The sequence below is a fragment of the Hyla sarda genome, chromosome 3, assembly GCF_029499605.1.
Source record: "Hyla sarda isolate aHylSar1 chromosome 3, aHylSar1.hap1, whole genome shotgun sequence".
Classification (NCBI taxonomy): Eukaryota; Metazoa; Chordata; class Amphibia; order Anura; family Hylidae; genus Hyla; species Hyla sarda.
This window is the reverse complement of record NC_079191.1, coordinates 32,153,986-32,161,386: the sequence shown is the minus strand read 5'-3', so window position 1 is coordinate 32,161,386 and position 7,401 is coordinate 32,153,986. Positions and strand designations below refer to the sequence as shown.

Genomic DNA, 7,401 nt, shown 5'->3' with positions numbered 1-7,401 from the left:
GGCAGGATCATCATGATCCATAAAAGGCTTAATAGTGCTGTATATGCTATAGAGTGATATTGCAAAGAGATTTTTAGGATTGGCTTAGCTCTTAACCTTATTTGTTACCAGAATTGTATTCCTATCCTTGTTAGAGTAGAATGTGGAGATTACATATTTTCTTAGCTGTGGGAGGAGCTTTTTCTCTACTCAAGATCACCACCTGATGGGTAAGGCTCAGTTAACGTATACATTTTTCTTATTAACCAAAACAGATTTACACTATGAACTATAATACTGCTCCTATATACAAGAATGTAACTACTATAATACTGCTCCTATATACAAGAATATAACTACTATAATACTGCTCCTATATACAAGAATATAACTACTATAATACTGCTCCTATATACAAGAATATAACTACTATAATACTGTTCCTACGTACAAGAACTTAACTACTATAATACTGCCTCCTATGTACAAGAATATAACTACTATAATACTGCTCCTACATACAAGAATGAAACTACTAAAATACTGTTCCTACGTACAAGAACTTAACTACTATAATACTGCCTCCTATGTACAAAAATATAACTACTATAATACTGCTCCTATTTACAAGAATATAACTACTATAATACTGCTCCTATATACAAGAATATAACTACTATAATACTGCTCCTATATACAAGAAGATAACTACTATAATTTTGCTCCTATATACAAGAATATAACTACTATAATACTGCTCCTATATACAAGAATATAACTACTATAATACTGCTCCTATATACAGGAATATAACTACTATAATACTGCTCCTATATACAAGAATATAACTACTATAATACTGCCTCCTATATACAAGAATATAGCTACTATAATACTGCTCCAATGTACAAGAATATACCTACTATAATACTGCTTCTATATACAAGCCTATAACTATTATAATACTGCTCCTATATACAAGAATATAACTACTATAATACTGCTCCTATATACTAGAATATAACTACTATAATACTTCTCCTATATACAAGAATATAACTACTATAATACTGCTCCTATATACAAGAATATAACTACTATAATGTAGGTCAGTAGAAATGACGCTTCAGCACTCACCTATGTTTTAAATCCTTTATTTGGGCATCAAATCCAGAGATAACCGCTGGCCAGGGGTGGGGAGGGAGCGAGGATGGAGGAGGCGACTAGTTTCGCGGGTTAAACCGCTTCGTCTGGCCAGACGAAGCGGTTTAACCCGCGAAACTAGTCGCCTCCTCCATCCTCGCTCCCTCCCCACCCCTGGCCAGCGGTTATCTCTGGATTTGATGCCCAAATAAAGGATTTAAAACATAGGTGAGTGCTGAAGCGTCATTTCTACTGACCTACATTCCTGGATATTGTACATTTTCTGCTTCATTTTGTGCACCCCTATTTTTTCCTTGTACGACGGATATCACCTGTCCTTCCAGTGACTGCGCTGCAGGATTGCAGTGATACAGTGGTGCGGTCTCATCCTCCTCTCTACCACGAATACAATAACTACTATAATACTGCTCGTATGTACAAGATTATAACTACTATAATACTGCCTCCTATGTACAAGAATATAACTACTATAATACTACTACTATATACAAGAATATAACTACTATAATACTTCTCCTATATACTAGAATATAACTACTATAATACTGCTTCTATGTCCAAGAATACAACTAATATAATACTGCTCCTATATACAGGAATATAACTACTATAATACTGCTCCTATATACAGGAATATAACTACTATAATACTACCTCCTATATACTACAATATAACTACTATAATACTGCTTCTAAATACAAGAATATAACTACTATAATACTGACCCTATGTAAACAATATAACTACTATAATGCTGCTCCTATGTACAAGAATATACCTACTATAATACTGTTCCAATGTACAAGAATATAACTACTATAATACTGCTCCTATGTACAAGAATACAATTACTATAATACTGTCTCCTATATACAAGAACATAACTACTATAATACTGCTCCTATGCACAAGAATACAACTACTATAATACTGCACCTATATAAAAGGATATAACTACTATAATACTGCCTGCTATGTACAAGAATATAATTACGATAATACGTATCCCTATGTATAAATATATCACTACTATAATACTGTCTCCTTTGCACAAGACTATAACTACTATAATACTGCCCCCGATGTCCAAGAATATAACTACTATATGCATCGTATGTGCAAGAATATAACTACAATAATACTGCCCCTATGTAAAGAATATAACTACTATAGTACTGCTCCTATATACAAGAATATAACTACTATACTACTGCTCCTTTATACAAGAATATAACTACTATAATACTGCTCGTATATACAAGAATATAACTACTATAATACTGCCTCCTATGTGCAAGAATATAACTACTATAATACTGCCTCCTATGTACAAGAATATAACTACTATAAGGTAATCAAGTCAGCCAGAGAAAGCACCGTCCGGCGCGAAACTAGTCGTGTATGGCTTTTTTTCTCCTCCACGTCCTGTACCTGCTACACCGATCTTATGATCTGAAATAAACCTCCTGTGTTCCCGGCATTTGACAGTGGGTGAGTGTGGTATTAATTTCTTTATTTATATGGATTTATATGAACACTATATTGGTACCTGCACCTCCAGGTCAAGCCTGGATTATAAGTCCGTCTGCACAGACTCGCATTGCATGCTAAGAACCTTTCCTGTTACCAAGGGAGACCACACAATAGTGCCACTCATCTTGTTGGACTATATAACTACTATAATACTGCTCCTATATACAAGAATATAACTACTATTATACTTCCTTCTATGTTCAAGAATATAACTACTATAATACTGCCTCCTATTTACAAGAATATAACTACTATACTACTGCTCCTATGTACAAGAATATAACTACTATAATACTACTCCTATATACAAGAATATAACTACTATAATACTACTCCTATATACAAGAATATAACTACTATAATACTGCCTCCTATATACAAGAATATAACTACTATACTACTGCTCCTATATACAAGAATATAACTACTATAATACTGCTCCTATATACAAGAATATAACTACTATAATACTGCCTCCTATATACAAGAATATAACTACTATACTACTGCTCCTATATACAAGAATATAACTACCATAATACTGCTCCTATATACAAGAATATAGCTACTATAATACTGCCTCATATATACAGGAATATAACTACTATAATACTGTCTCCTATGTACAAGAATATAACTACTATAATACTGCCTCCTATGTTCAAGAATATAACTACTATGATATGTAGCAAGAAGAAAATAAGGCTTCAGCACTCACCCAGATCTATGAATACTCTTATTATCAGTACAACATCAGCATAATGGTCCGCTGGCCGGTGGTGAGGAGGGAGGGAGAAGATGCCACAGCCGAAGCTGCGGGGAAGCAGGCGACTAGTTTTGCGAAGATACCGCTTCTACTGGCCCCTGGCATCACGTACTACCACCACTCCTGCTAGTGGTCCTCACTACGGACTTTGAGTGCAATAGTGGTACGGTTCCTCTCTTGTCTACTATAACTACTATAATACTGCTCCCTATGTACAAGAATCTACTATCATGCCACCCTTTATGAATAAGAATATAATTACTATAATAGGTGTTATGTCCAGGCCCTGGAACCCCAGGGGTGTAAGAAGGCCCTTTGCTCTAAACGACAGTCGGGGGTGGGAGCTGTTATGGTTTTTATGGTTTAGTAGTTTAGTGTAATATTTTATACACTTATACAACCCACATAACACAAGCTGCGTTGAAGCAATGTCACAGTGGGCGCCGTCCTCCTCGCGGGGGGTGTATGGTGTTACTTGTGGATCGTTTGACATCAGTTGCCTTTTCCCCCCCGGGTAGAGTCACATTAGTGTCTGTAAATTGGATAACAATGGCGCAATGATAAATTCAGGTGGCCGCCAATAAGGTGTTTATCCTCTTGCTTTTATATTACAGCGGGGATGTAATGATGTTTCGCCTTCACTTTAGGTTACTGACGACCCCAGTGGGGCCACGCACAGGACCTTTACAAGGCTCTAACAGGATGTCAGGTTACGGGTGTCGCCACGGCAACGGACCAAGGAATCTAATCTCGTCTTCTAGGAACCCAATAAGACTTACATTGTGTAAGTGCGGCCATCATTGCTCCTCAGTAAGGCGAATCAATTAATGCTAATCCTTATCCCACCGTGATATATTGGGATCACTCGCATTGCAAGGAAAGGGGGGAACGGGGTCATAATTCACCCACAATGACGCCGCCCAGGCCGCCGCGGTATTAATTGGGTGTCCATATTAAATGGGAGGATGGTGAGGCGGCAGGAGAGGAGGCTGAATGAGCGACTCTCTTGGCTGTTATTGACCTATCGGGAGGAGACGGTGCCCTTTACCGTAACTTTTATCTATTGCGGTTTTCCCTTTCGCGTGTCAAGTTGATGTACGATTAAAAATTCATTTGGCGACCTTTCACCCCGACCGCGGATTAAGCAATTTCGCAGGGATGGCATCATTAACGGGGGGCCTCTGCGTTTAATGATGATTTCTCTAAAAGGCCACAGAGATTCCATTTTAAGCTAACAGATTTATTACACTATTATAACATATCGTAAAAAGGAAAAAAAATTGCGTTGTCAGCCAACGTTCGGTTTGGTAAAATTGGGAAAGGGGAGGGAGGGTTAACTCTGCAGAGGTTTCTGTTTTATGTTTTAATTCAGGTTATTGTGTAGAAGATCAATAACGTGAGGATTAAAGTTGAAAGGGGAAGGAGATGTAGCAGAGCTGGATTGTGCAGAATAAAATGATACAGAATAAGGTCATATCTTATGTAGACTGTATGGTGAGTTGTGCCAAATGACAAATCCTGATCTGCTACATGAGACAAACGCAACTCTGGGAGAAGTCATCAATCTACAGCACTGCTACATCCAACAAACACAGCACTGCTTTATCGTACAAACACCACTAAAACATTACAACAATAAATCTGTCACTTGTGACAAATCTAACAAAAACCACACCAATAAGTCCATAACTTGTGACAAACACAGTGCTGCTACATCTTTAAAAACAAAAAACACACAACGCTAATAAATTCATCTATCACGAGACAAACACAGTGCTGCTACATCTGACAAACACCACACTAATAAATGGATCTATCCCATGACAAACACAGTGCTGCTACATCTTTAAAAAAAACACACAACGCTAATAAATTCATCTATCACGAGACAAACACAGTGCTGCTACATCTGACAAACACCACACTAATAAATGGATCTATCCCATGACAAACACAGTGCTGCTACATCTTTAAAAAAAACACACAACGCTAATAAATTCATCTATCACGAGACAAACACAGTGCTGCTACATCTCACAAACACCACACTAATAAATGTATCTATCAAATGACAAACACAGTGCTGCTACATCTGACACAAAAAAACACACTAATAATAAATATACCATGTGACGAACACAGTACGAGTACATTTCGCAAGAAAATACACATTAATTAATTTTATCTATGAAATGTGAAAAATACAGTACTGCTATATCTGACACCCTAGTAGTACATCTGACAAACACCATACAGAGTTCTCTCATATGTGACAAACACGGCTCTGCTACAACTGACAAACACCCCAGTAATACATCTAAACACTACACTACTAAATATGACAAACATGGCTCTGCTACAACTGACAAGGGCACACGCTCACAACAGATTTCTCTGTCTGATAAATCAATCGTTAAAGGGGTACTCCGGTGAAAACCTTTTCTCTTTTAAATCAACTGGTGGCAGAAAGTTAAACATATTTGTAAATTACTTCTATTAAAAAAGCTTAATCCTTCCTGTATTTATTAGCTGCTGAATACTACAGAGGAAATTCTTTTCTTTTTTCGAATGCTCTCTGATGACATCACGATCACAGTTCTCTCTGCTGACGTTATTATAATAATAACCCTTTATTTATTGTTGTTGTTCTTAGTGGGATTTGAACCCAAGTCCCCAGCACTGCAAAGCAGCAGTGCTAACCACTGAGGCACCATGCTGCCCTTAGCATACATCTGCTATGCATGGTTGCTAAAATGGACAGAGATGTCATCAGAGAGCACTGTGCTCGTGATGTCATCAGTGTTCCAAAAAGAAAGGAATTTCCTCTGTAGCATTCAGCAGCTAATAAGTACTGGAAGGATTAAGATTTTTTAATAGAAGTAATTTACAAATATGTTTAACTTTCTTCCACCAGTTGATTTAAAAGAAAAAAGGTTTTCACTGGAGTACCCCTTTAACACGCGTCAGGGTATGGGTAGAGGGCACGTCATTGGATTTCTGACATGGATATTTACTCTGATTGACGCAGATTTTGCTGCAGTTTTGGACACAGATAAGACTCATCCGCGGACAATCCACAAGCTGGCTCCTTAAGAATTTTCTGTATGGAATCCACACATAAATGCAGCAAAAAAAGAAATTCCCTTTGATTTCAAAGGGATTCCGCCAAAGAAGTCAGCACATTATTAGACTGGACTTATATTGTTGCAGAAAGCAGAATTTCTGCTATCTGAATGCTACTGCGGAATTCCATTGAAAGCAATATGCACTAAATTACGGCAAAGTTTTCGACAGCATTCTTCCGTGAAATTCTGCATGGAAATTTTGCCGGGTGAACATGTCGTGCCACCGGGTGCAAGGAATACCTGATCACTTTGTGACGCCAGGGCACCGTTAGCCTATACAGGGTCAAGGTTCTCCTGGGCCACACACGGGGAGTATAGAAACACACCGACGTCAGGTTACAGATAACTGTCTTTACTGAGCAGGGTGCAGATGGTATTACACGCCAACAGTATGGTGCAAAGTGGAGAGGATGCAGTGTAACCTTTTGGGAGGCCCGTTGCCTTGCTGGGACTTATGGTGCAATTCACCCAATTGAATTAATACTGACTTGATATCAGACTGAAGATTTTCCAGGTCGCTAGGGTTCTGACGAGATCCTGTGACTTTCTCCGTCAGGGCTTGAATTTCCACTGTCCAGGGGATCACTTGCAGAATAGCTGGATAAGGCCTGAAATGAGATCTGTTCTGGACTTCCCACAGAGCTTCTCCACACACAACTCACTCTTTTACCCCACTTGAGCTCAGGTTTAGCACTAGGGATAGACTAGACTGGGGCAATTTAGGGGTTCCCATTAGACAGGCAGGATCGCATGGGTTTACACTGCTCATCACTCTTAAAGAGTTATTCCACTGCTAAACATCAAAATTATAGGGATAAGAAGTTTGATCGCGG

General features: G+C 38.2%; 1 protein-coding gene across 4 annotated transcripts in view; it reads left to right on the top strand.

Annotated features, from left to right (window-relative positions):
- PKHD1 (PKHD1 ciliary IPT domain containing fibrocystin/polyductin) overlaps positions 1-7,401 on the top strand; it is a 707,308-nt gene that overhangs the window by 624,788 nt on the left and 75,119 nt on the right. The window lies entirely within an intron of this gene.